The 12,561-nt window shown below is 41.8% G+C and overlaps 1 protein-coding gene across 1 annotated transcript in view; it reads right to left on the bottom strand.

Annotated features, from left to right (window-relative positions):
• Positions 1-12,561, bottom strand: part of tnfrsf19 (tumor necrosis factor receptor superfamily, member 19) — a 72,751-nt gene that overhangs the window by 17,003 nt on the left and 43,187 nt on the right. The window lies entirely within an intron of this gene.

The raw sequence follows: 12,561 nt of genomic DNA, 5'->3' as shown, positions 1-12,561 counted from the left end.
CAAATCAACACGGCCTTATGTCACTGTCTAAAGAGGCATGACAAATAACTGTTGTGTGGCAGGTCAATGAGTGTTTTGTCCTCAGGCTCATCTTGGGAACACTCAGTGGTGCACCAGGTCCAAGAAATCATTCCACTGATGGGATAGAAAACAGGAGTGGTCTTTGCTTCACAAGCCCCAGCAATCCGTATAAATTTAGAACTGGCCATGGGCGTGGACAAGGGGAGAGAGGTGAAAGAATGATGGGGAATGCCAGAGATTGGGTTGATAAGTAATGGCAGCAGGCAAAGATTTGTAGGCCGAAAAAGGATAGGGTAGCATTCAGGAAATGATGTAGTCTGACATTAGGGAGTATGTATTAAATGGGTTGGAGGGTCAGGAATGAGGGGATGGGTGAGGGAGATGGTGGTCAAGAGCCCTGAGTCTGGGGCTGGGTATGATTGGGTATTGGGTTGGGTTCTTGAGTCATAGTGTGCAATTGGTAGTTGAAAATCAGGTGATGGGAGCTGAGAAGTCAGGTGATGGGAGCCGACAAGTCAGGTGATGGGAGCCGACAAGTCAGGTGATGGGAGCCGACAAGTCAGGTGATGGGAGCCGACAAGTCAGGTGATGGGAGCCGACAAGTCAGGTGATGGGAGCCGACAAGTCAGGTGATGGGAGCCGACAAGTCAGGTGATGGGAGCCGACAAGTCAGGTGATGGGAGCCGACAAGTCAGGTGATGGGAGCCGACAAGTCAGGTGATGGGAGCCGACAAGTCAGGTGATGGGAGCCGACAAGTCAGGTGATGGGAGCCGACAAGTCAGGTGATGGGAGCCGACAAGTCAGGTGATGGAAGCCGACAAGTCAGGTGATGGGAGCCGACAAGTCAGGTGATGGGAGCCGACAAGTCAGGTGGCAGATAGGTGGCTGGGACGGGTCAATCAAGGTCATGAGCTTGGAGTGTTTGTGGAGTGGGGGGGGGGGGGGTCACATCCCATGAAAGGCCATCAACTTGAAACATAAACTCTGCTGCTCTTTCCAGGAAGGTTGGCTGATATATTGATTATTCCGAGCATTTTCTGTTGTTATCACTGGGGATAACTCTCTTGCTCTATAACATCAGGTCTTGGGATTAATTTATCCCTCCTTAGAGGGTGTGGAGCCCTAGTTTTAACTTTCAATTGTAATACATGATTACTGAGAAAGCTGCAGTCCCTTCGTTCTGCTTTGGAGAGACAGCCTGGATTTATAGGCTGTCTCTGGTTTATGAACAACCAGTTTATGGACATCCCCTACCTATGAGTGAGCTTCATAATATTGCATTCAAAAGTCCAAGATATATTCAAATGTTTGTTCCTAGGCATGGCAGAACGAACCAGTTTCTTCTCTCTCCACTTCTAGCAATTGTTCTTTTTTATTAACCTTATTAACTTTTGATACCATTCATTACAATTCTGTGGAGGAATGGTTCCCATGATCATTTTTGTGTATTTTCTGACTTATGTAAAAACAAAACTCGCTTGTTATTACTGATGTTCCCAAGTGTTTGGACTGGGATCACCACCTCCTGACTTAAAAGCAAGAATGTTACCACTAGTTTCATAGTGGAAGTTTACTGGTTAAAATCATTGCAACATTCTAAAGTTTAGGAGCATGATGTTAATACCAACAAATATTGACTTAGTTTGAAGCTAATGAGGCACTGTTAATTTTTTTAACTGTTTCCATGCCAAGTTCAACACTGTCAATATCAAGTCACCACTTCTTTATTTCAGTTTCTTAAAATGCCATGGAATAATCTTAATGCAGCAGGAATTACAGAAGAAACATTCACACAAATACCAGAACAGGAAGAACCTTAAGCATTTGGTGTAAAATACAAAAGTTTACAGACACCATGATTGAAGTAAAAACACAATACTGGAGAAATTCAGCAGGTCAGACAGTGTCCTTTATATGGTAAAGATAAAGACAAATTACCAACATTTCAGACTTCAGCCCTTCACCAAGGTACCACTGTCTGACCTGCTGAATTTCTCCAGCATTGTGCTTTTACATTTGATACAAACTTTACATGAAAATTCAAGACTCTCAAGGTGCATGTTTGCAGAAGAGATTACAGTTCTTAATTTAGTCCTGAATTAATTCTTTGGTTATGTTGTTTCAGAAGATCTCTGTGTTAAGAGGGAAGAATGATATTTCTGGATTAGTTCAAGCAGTTTCCAGTATTCCTTCCCTTCACCTTGCCTCTATGCAAGGTGACTAACAGCAAAACTCATTTGGCAAATGGCTGAAATCCACTTGTTTTCTTTGTTGAAATAATGACAGAGGGACACGTTTGATTTTACAGATTATAAAGCAATCTCACCCCTGTTGTAATAAACTTCACAAGTGAACCTGTGTTCCACTTCTTTCAAGGTCAGTGCAGTAGGCGTGGTAACCAGAACTGTGCCTAGTATTCCAGATATAGTCTAAACAGCATCTTCAATACAGTTGACAAAACTTCCTTTAATGTTCCACCCCTATCATTTGGATGTGTTGATTGCCATTTGAAATCTGAGCTAGAGTCTCGACACAACTGTTCTAAAATAAACCACTTTAATTTTCTGGAACAAGGCAAGAAACTAAAATCAAAAGATATTGGAAGCACTCAGCTAGTCAAGCGACACCTGTGGAAAGGGACAAAAAGTTAACATGTCAGGATGAAGAGCCTTCTTCCTCTCTCCACAGATGCTGTCTGACCTGCTGGGTGTTTCCATCACTTTACTACCTTTTATTTCTCATTTCCAGCATTTGCTGCTTTTTACATTTCATTTAAGATATAACTTTTCAATTAAATTATGAGTGTCGTGCCTTATTCCTAACCTAATCACAAAAATGGCATGAAATTGAGTATTTCGCATTTAAGTCTTGAAAATATACATTAATAACAACATACCTTAGAATGTTAAAAAAAAGCTTGAGATCATTTGATATTTGGAAAACAAAGCAAGGTTTCAATATCTCCAAGAGCCTTTCAATTTATGTTGTATGGAATTGTCAAAACCAAAGGGAATCTTGAATGCGTTTGCTGATGGAGAAACAAATCTACAAGTTTTATAGTCAAGTTTATGAAGTAAATAATTTATCTACAGCTACCCTCAACATAAATTCAATCTGCATATGAATGTCGACAGACAGAATTCTTGAATTAGGAAGGGAAATAACGAGGGAAAGATGTATTGTTACAATGTTGTTAAAAAAAGTAACTGAATGATGAGTGAATTTGTTGCAGTTTATCTCTGTTGGATATAAGTTTATAAGTGTGCTCTGATCTATTTTGTGGGATATACGCCGCAGTATATTTATCTAAAATGTGAATGGCATTGATCTAAGATAATAGGTGAGACTTCAGTCCCTATAATTTAGATCAGTTAACTGATTTATGGAGTCCTTTTTTATGGAGCAACTTCATGTTGCAGCCAGCTGAATGAAGAAAAAAAAGATGCTTACCTTTTATGGAGAAGACCCATAAGGCTACTTTTATGGAGTGCATCGTCAGAAGCCGTCCTCTGGAGCTGAGGGAGGCGGGAAGAGAGGTGCAGTAGAGCCGCCCTTTGCCATGAGGTCAAACATATGGCCGTTTTCGTTACCATTATCTTCCACGCAGCTGGAACCACTCTGGGATTATGGATAACGAAGACGGCCATCGATCCTTCTTCTGCACGCCAAGGGACTCCGACCACGAACACTTATGTGGTGTTACTGCTACTCCTGGGTGTCATCATGAAGTCATCAGTCCACCCCTAGCCAGCCGGTTGCAGCAGCAGTACATTTACGGAGAGAAGCAGAGCGCTCCGCTCCACATCTGCGACCAGCTTGAGGAAGGATCGACTTTGGCGTCTTGGAGCAGCGCACCGAGCATTTATGGAGGTAGGTTCAGCGACGTGAGGGCGGAGAATATCCACCTTCACAGTCGAATGTTTTTTCTCTATAAAAGGGCCTACAGACTGTTACTGGGCAGTTTTCTTGCATAGAATATATTAAAGAAACAAATTTACTGAAAAATTATTATCAATTTTGATACTCCTAATCTTGTTGATTCTTCAGAAGAATTCTTCAGAGTTCAATAAATGTTATTTCAGCCTTCAAAGCTTTACATAATTGAGTAACCACAAGGCAAAAAAAAAAAAATACTGTTATTAAACACACAACAGTTTAAGAAAAGTAAATCCCAGATGAGCATAATCATAGCATTCTGAGGTATGGCTGCATACCATGTTGACAAAGTGGTTGGCCTTGACTTGCAGATGATAGCCCTGGGGATTGGAACAAAGTAATCTGCTTTAAAGAAATATAGAGAGAAGGAGGAAAGGGGTTTTTTATTGATGGAACAATTCTATAGAAATCTAAAATCTTGACTGGTTTTCCTTTGAGGTAGCATTTTTATATTGCATTTATATTTTCTGACTGACTTTACCTAGACAAATCTATTCTGCTGTTCTAGGCAAAGACAGGATGAATCAGTGACCTACATGTTAAGTATGAACTTAGCACTCACAGATGTGTCAGTGTTAACTTATCGACTAAAGCAATCTCTGACCTCAAAGGCAAGCAGAGTCTAATAGGTACAAATGCCATCATGTTCTATTTAGGGTGAAAACAGGGAGGGGGTAATGTCGATGGGCATTGTACAGGACAAAGCACAGTCCACAGAACAACTGATGGCCAGCCAAGTCAAGCATTCTCACTTTGTTTCTTGTCAAGCATGTCCCTCATATTTAAAAACATTCAAAAACTACTAGTCAGGAGTTTTACAGCACAGAAACAGGCCCTTCAGCCCAACTTGTTCACAGAAGCCAACCAAGCTAGTCCCACTTCCTGCATTCAGCCCATGTCCCTTCACATCTTTCCTAATCATGTACTATATCTTCAATATTACAAATGTCCCTGCTTCTACCACTTTTTTTCCGGCAACTCATTTCATCTACCCACGCCCCTCATGTCCCTTTTAAATCTCACCCTTCTCACCTTATATCTATGCCCTCTAGTTTTCGATTCACCTACTCTGGGAAAAAGACTATGACTATTTAGCTTATCTGTGCCTCTGTTAATTTTACAAACCTCTATAACTCCCCTTCTTAGCCTCCCATGATCCAGGGAAGGAAAAAAGTTCCAGCTTATCCAACCTTTCTTTACAATTCATCTCCGGCAACATTCCCATGAATCTTTTCCCAATTTTTGAGACCCAGTGTTACAGTTTTTTTCCAACAGTTAACAGCCTCTTGAACCTTCTCATACTACTCTCACCATTTAATTTTGTACATATTATCCTTTATCGTTCACTTAAGTGTACTATTGCAGTTGTTTGTTTTACAAAATACCTGTTCAGCTGCAACAAGCAAGAATTTTGGTGCATGTGTACATTGAACAATGTATATGGTAGCAATTTGGCTATCTTAATCATTACCCTAATCCTAAGCGAGTCTGGGACCACCAAAAGATCTCTCTGCATAGTTGGTTGAAATGTCCCTCTTTTTCTTGCGTTATCGGCAACTGTGATTTTTATTACCCTTTTATTACCTTTTTCTCTACGTTGGCATCTTGTGATCTAATTTATACTATTGTAGCTGGTACATCCATTTAGTCCTGGTTACTTTGTGAGGTATCTATCACACTGAGCCAGAGAATCAGAGAAGCCTCTTGCAGCATGAAAGGTTGATAATGCCAGATACCTTTTATAAATGATGTGAAAAGAATGCTGCGTATCAATATAGCACAGTAGTTAATATTATTTATAGTAAAGGAGGCATAGGTAATGACAGGTTTTTCTCATTTCTTTATATATGGGAATGGCAGCCAAGGCAGGGACATGCTCGTCTTGCAGTAGGTGGATAGTCATGGAACCCAACAGCGTCCCTGATAACTTCGTCTGTGAGAAGTGCATCCAACTGCAGCTCCTTACAAACCATATTAGGGAATTGAAGCTAGAATTGGATAAACTCCAGACCATTCAGGAGGTGGAAGGGATGATAAACAGAAGATACAGGGATGCAATCACACCGAGGAGGCAGGAGAAAGGTAGCTGGGTAACAGTCAGGAGAGGGAAAGGGAACAGCCAGTCAGTGTAGGGTACCGCTGTGGCCATTCCCCTCAATAACACATATACTCTTTTGGATACTGTTGAGGGGGACGACCTACCAGGGACAAGCCTTGGCAGTCAGGTCTCTCGTATGGAGTCTGGCCTTAAAACTAAGATGGGAAGGGAGGAGAAGAGGTGAGTTGTAATGATAGGAGATTCCAGAGTCAGAGGAGCAGATGAGAGGTTCTATGGGTAAGATCGAGAATCCCAATGGTATATTGCTTCCCAGGATCTGGGATGTCTCAGGTCGAGTTCACAGTATTCTGAAGAGGGTGGATAAACAGCCTGATGTCTTAATCCATGTAGGGACCAATGATATGGACAGGAAGAGTGATGAGGTCCCTCAAAGAGAGTTTAGAGAGTTAGGCAGGGTTGGGTATAGGATCTCCAGGGGCATGATCTCGGGATTGTTACATTCGCAGTGCTATTGAGCTTAGAAATAGGAGGATAATGCAACTTAACGTGGTGAAAGAGATGGTGCAGGAGTGAGGGCTTCAGTTTTCTGGATCATTGGGATCTCTTCCAGGGAAGGTAGAACCCGTACTGGCTGAATGGTGTTATGCTTGTTCTTCCAAGAAGGAAGACTTTACGTGGGTTTAACCCTTAACTAACTTTATTTTCCTTGAGCTGTTACAACCGACTTCCAGTGACAACTCCCATCCAATGCTACTTCTGGTTTCCACAACTGTGCGCAATGTATGCTGGGAAATGTAGTTCTTATTCACATGCCTATAACAACACATCTTTTCCATTAAAAAAAACCACAATACTATGCCTACATAACAAAAGTATCTACATTCTGTGGTCAGTCTCTTTCAACCAGAGGCATCAGATGAGCTCTGGCTTCATGAAGTCGTTCAAGTTCATTCAAGGCATTCGCAAGATTCCGCTGAAGTTCAGAAATCAGTGCAGAGATTCCTCTTTATCAGCAAGTTCACATTCGTCAGTAGCTGTTGATTTTGCTGTTGCAGTTCATCAACATTACTAAAGATCGCCAGATGCTGAGGAACTGATAACATCAGCAGAACCAACTGCAACTTCATGTAAAATGATTTCCTTGTGCATCTTCTAGTTCCATCCAAAGCACCCCTATTCTGCTGGGAAAGATCTGACATTTACATTATGATTCTCTGATTCTCCCTGTTGAGTAATGAAGCAGGCTTATTCACCTCATCAGTGCATTTTTGTAAATGGCGAATTTCCTTCTAATTTAGCCGAGAGATTGGCCACAGATTTTTGACCACGTTCATACTCTTCACGCTGGTGCTTCAGAAGCAGAGCTTTCATCTCCACTTTAAAAAAGAATATTTAATTTTTGATTTTACAGACTCATCCATTTCAAACAATACAGGAGAACATTCGTCCCCTTTTACAGTGTTCAATATACTGAGTCTTTTTCCCCTCCCCTCCACCTTTCACCCCCACCCACCCCAAAACGATAAATCAAAAAACACATACTAATTACAAAAAAAGATAAAACACAACAGAATAACAATGGTTACAAATGGGTCACAGAAATAATCCAAAGGTAACATAACCAAGAATGTATCCAAGCACCGATAAAACTAAACAAAAGACAGCACAAAAAAAAACTGGGGGTGGGGGTGTCGACCGGGTCTCAGAGTCATTTGTTCAATCCTGACATTCCGGGACTGGCGTGAGCTTACCATCCACCATTCCTTTTAAAGTGGGGGGGGGGGGGGGTGCTGGGGGTGGGGGGAAGAGGGAGGTTGTAATCATACCTGTGTTCTAATATATCACAAATACTGCTACCACACTTCAACATACATGCCATACCTCCTCATCAGTCTGTAGGTGATTTTCTCCAGGGGAACACAGCTCTGCGTCTCCATGCTCCAACGTGTGGGGCTCAGCTGGGAGTCAGACATCCAGGTAACCACTATTTATTTCCTGGCCACAGCCAAGGCGATTTTTACAAACTGAATTTGATATGTGGACAATCTCAAACTCATGTCTATGATATTCCCTAGCAGCAACAGCTCTGGGCCCAGCAGAACGTCCACCCCTGTGATTTTTCCCAAAATATCCCCTAGATCTACCCAAAAGGGTCTCACCTTGGTGCATAGCCAGGTTGAATGTACAAAGAATCCCATCTCTATGCCACATCTAAAACACAATACAGATATTTCTTATTTTACCTTGAGTCATTTTTGTGGTAAGATACAGCTGGTAGAGGAAATTGTACTGCATCAGCCTATATCTGCCATTAATGACTGCTGTCATGACATAACTCAGACCAGCACCGCTCGTGAATTGTTGTTCCTAAGTCTGACTCCCATCTTTGCCTCGATTTATGGAGGGCCAGTTTTTGGTTCTTGTTTTGGAACAGGAGATACATAGCAGAGATAAATTTACATGTGATCCCCTTTCAAATTAGAGGCTCTATATCACTACACACTGGCAGGACCATAGATGGGCCTAAATTATCCCTCAAAAAAAGATCTTCATTGGATCTTTTGATAAATCAAATTTGTTTTTTAATTGATTGAATGACATGAACCTCCCCTTCTCTATAACAGCCCCCGATAAACCAGATCCCTTTCTGGCACCAGTTGTCCAGGTCAACTCCACTTCCTTCACAATTTCATCCAAATATTTATTCATTCTCTTATATCTGTTTTGTCAATAGCAATAAATCTTGGACTTCAACATATCCATCCTACAACTCTATAAGCTTCATTCCAGCTTCACAATCTTGGCCACAGCTGCTGCAGTGGGCGACATAGCTGCCAGTTCCTCTTAGGATAGTATGACAGCTCCTTTAAGCTTTGTAGTTGAAAGAAGATGGTTCTCATTATCCAATTCCTTATCATGAAGAGACTCTTCAAGTTGTTTTCTTAAGAGTTCACCTTCTTGAATCGATATATTCTTATCTTCTAATGCACCCATTTTTTCTTTTAGATGAAGCTGAAGTCACTTATTAGACTCTGTCAACAATCTGTCCACTGTGTCTAACAATCACTTATGTGCTCTTCTACGCTGCCATGCTGCTCTTCAGCCATTGTCAGAGCGGCAATTTGCTGGGCAAGTTCAGCTTCTACTTTTGGTAATGTTTCTGCTCATTTCATTGTTTTCTGCAGTTTCTATTCAGCCAGTTCCAGATGTTCCTGTAACTGTCTATTTTTGTCTTCTAGCTGGCGAAGGAAGGCATCCTTATTTGCCAACTCATTTTGCAGTTTGTCATTCATGTCATGTAATGAGAATGATTCTCTCTGAACATTAAGGCATCGCTTCTCCAATGTAGTTCTCCTTTCTTCCATGAGTGTTGTGTTCTTCGGTCTGTGAAGCCACTATAAAAACTCTTTTCACCAGGTTGAGCTCTTCACTTTTCTTTCTACAATCAGCAGCTGTTATTTTAGATGTCGGCCTTTCTGTTTGAAGGTTACCATGCAGCCCCCTTTTACTGGAACAATCTCTCCAGTGTCACTTGTCACTTTTAACTTAATTGGATAAATTTTGCTTTACAGTGAGGGTCTTGTAATTATCCATAGATAAGATTCTCCTGGGCTCTTGGTGATGAGCTTAAATGGAATTACTGTCTCATTCACAGTCACTGGAACAATCCATTCCATGTTGCCCAACGGCAGCAGGTCTATAGTGAATCCATGAAGAATTCCTCCATTTCTTAATCCACAACGTTTACCTTTCTCTTGGTACCCCCTGCATTGCAGCACTTTGCAAAATGATTCAACTTCCCACATTTATAGCAGGACTTTCCATAGGCAGGACACATCTTTGGAATAGGTCTACCTCCACACCTGCTGCATTTGCTTTTTGTCCTTACCTCTTTGCTTTGTTGCTGCTTTGAGAAACTCTTGGTGCTCTGTTTGCAACACTTACACTGTTGTGTCTATCTTGTGCAGCTCCTTAACACATATTCACAGCCTTTTCCAGAGTCAACTCTTTTTCATGCAACAGTCTTTCTCGAAGTCCATTATCTGGGATTCTGCAAACTATTCTGTCTTTAATGAGTGAATTTTTCAAATTTCCAAACTCACAGGACTTACTCAGTGTGAAGCTCGGCTAAGTTTTGGTCAAAGTTCATACTTTGTTTCTCATCACAAGAGAAAAACTTGAATCTCTCAAACGTGACATTTTTATTTGGAACAAAATACCAAAATACTCAAATTTTGTCATCAGAGTGTCAAATGTGACAACTGTCTTATCAATTTGAAAACTGTTATTGATGTCCAAGGCATCTTCACCCATTACATGTAGAAATCTAGACACTTTCCCTTTTTAATTGGTCTCTTCCATTCCACCAACTTCTAAATAATTGCTGAATCGCTGTTTGAAGTGTTTCCAATTATCGGCTAGATTACTGGTAAACTGCATTGGTGTGGGAGGATCTCTTATTCACCAGGACACTTCTGACACCACATCATGCTTGTTCTTTCAAGAACAATGACTTTATGTGGGTTTAACACTTAACCAACCAACTTGATTGGCATCTGAACACGAGGGGTACTAATATCCTTCTGGGAAGGCTTGCTAGTGCTGCTGTGGGGGGGGTTTAAACTAGTTTCATAGGGGGTTGGGAACTAAAAGGCAGATGTAATGTGTAGTGAGTTTATGAGAAAGGACAGGCAGTGGAGGAAGCGTAAATGTTGTAAGTTGGATGGATTGAAATGTGTTTATTTCAATGCATGGAGTATTAGGAATAAAGGAGATGAATTTAGAGCATAGATCAGTATGTTAAATTATGACTTTGCAAAGGCAGGATTGGCCGATGCAGGGTCCGAGGGTCTAGATGTTTTAAAAGGGACAGGATGGAAGGGGGTGGGTGGATAAAAGAGGTGGGGGGGGGGCAGTAGCATTACTAATCAGGGATAGTATCATAGCTATAGAAAGGGAGGATGCTGTGGAGGGATTGCCTACTAAGTCAGTGTGGGTGGAAGTCAGAAACAGGAAGGGATCAATCACTATATTGGAAGTAGTCTGTAGACACCCAAATAGCCCTTAGGACTCTGTGGAGCAGATGGTTGTTATGGGAGACTTTAATTCCCAATTATTATCTGGCACCTCCTTACTATAAGAGAGATAGATGGGGGCATTTGACAAGGTCACCATGGTAGGAAGTGATGAGGTGTGAGATCCATGGAACCTTGGCTGTGTGAGGGTAGTAGCGGATGGAATGCATTCTGCCTGGAGGTTAATGACTCTTGGAGTTCCACAGGGACTCCTGTCCTCTGTGATTTATGTAAATGACCAGGATGAAGAAATAGAGGGATAGGTCATTACGTTTATAGATGATATGGATAAGTGGTATTGTGCCCCCCTCACCCCCCCCCCCCCCATACGGTCATGGCCATCCCTGGCCTTCAGACCTGCCTCACTTCTTCCTGTGTCAGTATTGTCTAGGATGATGCACGCTAGCAACACTCCACCCTCTCCCGTCCATGTCACTAGCATTCGTCAAGCATCAATAAAAAGAGCACCCTCCTGTCCCTCGTCGGAGGGGGGGCTCTTTTTATTGACGCTTGACCCCCCTCCCCCCACCACCAGTCAACAGTTTGGATTCTGCCTGCCAGCACCCCCCTCTAACTCACTAATACTCCCCTCTAACATACGTTCTGGTGCCGATCCTGAGTGGGGAATGCTTTGCCAGGGGTGGTGGTGGTGGAGACTGTTACAATAAGGAGATTTAGAAGACTCTGAGACAACCACATGGATACAAGAAAAATAATGTGTACAAGGTAGGGAAGGTTTCGTTTATTGAGTAGGAATCTAACATTGTGGGCCAAAAGGCCTGTAGTGTGCTGTAACATTCTATGTTCTTATGGTTTCCTTTTTATTAGCAATGTTTATTTTCTTCTAACAGAGACGGCTAAGTTTAGAGACCTTTATACATGTTAGGGAGTACAGCAGAGTTACAAGTATTGCTAGGTCACAGCCCCAGTAATTTGGGTCCAGTCGTATCTGTGTGAAATTTGCATATTCTCCCTGTGATTACTTTAAGGGAAAAAGTTGAGGAGAAGCTGTGGAGATTAGTGTAAAATGGGTGCTTGATGGTTGGTGCAGACTCTGCGGGCTGCAAGGCCTGTTTCCGTGCTGTATCTTTCGATGACTATAAGGGCAGATTTTGCTCTACTCACAAGTTCAATAGATGTCTGAGCTCTAGACCATGCTGGATCATCCAGTTTGGTCCACGGCATGGTTGACATCCAGGCTTCTAGCATCTTGGTGGAGTGCAAGGTGGCTTAAGAACTTTCCTAACACAAGGCCAAGAATGGTGTGGATGATGGTGAGACCTATCTACCCCTCTCTGTCTCCCCAAACATGATGCTTAGATAGAATATTTGTGAATATCTTTAACATTTATAAATTTTCTATATACCTCAAGAAATATCAGAATAAAAATCTGCTAGTTCACATGATACATACCACATTTGAAGGCATATAAGACCCATGGACATTTAAGAACCACCCCCACCCCCAT

This window comes from Narcine bancroftii, chromosome 7, assembly GCF_036971445.1.
Source record: "Narcine bancroftii isolate sNarBan1 chromosome 7, sNarBan1.hap1, whole genome shotgun sequence".
Lineage (NCBI taxonomy): Eukaryota > Metazoa > Chordata > Chondrichthyes > Torpediniformes > Narcinidae > Narcine > Narcine bancroftii.
Note: the sequence above shows the minus strand (reverse complement) of the source record. Positions and strands in the feature narration are given on the sequence as shown.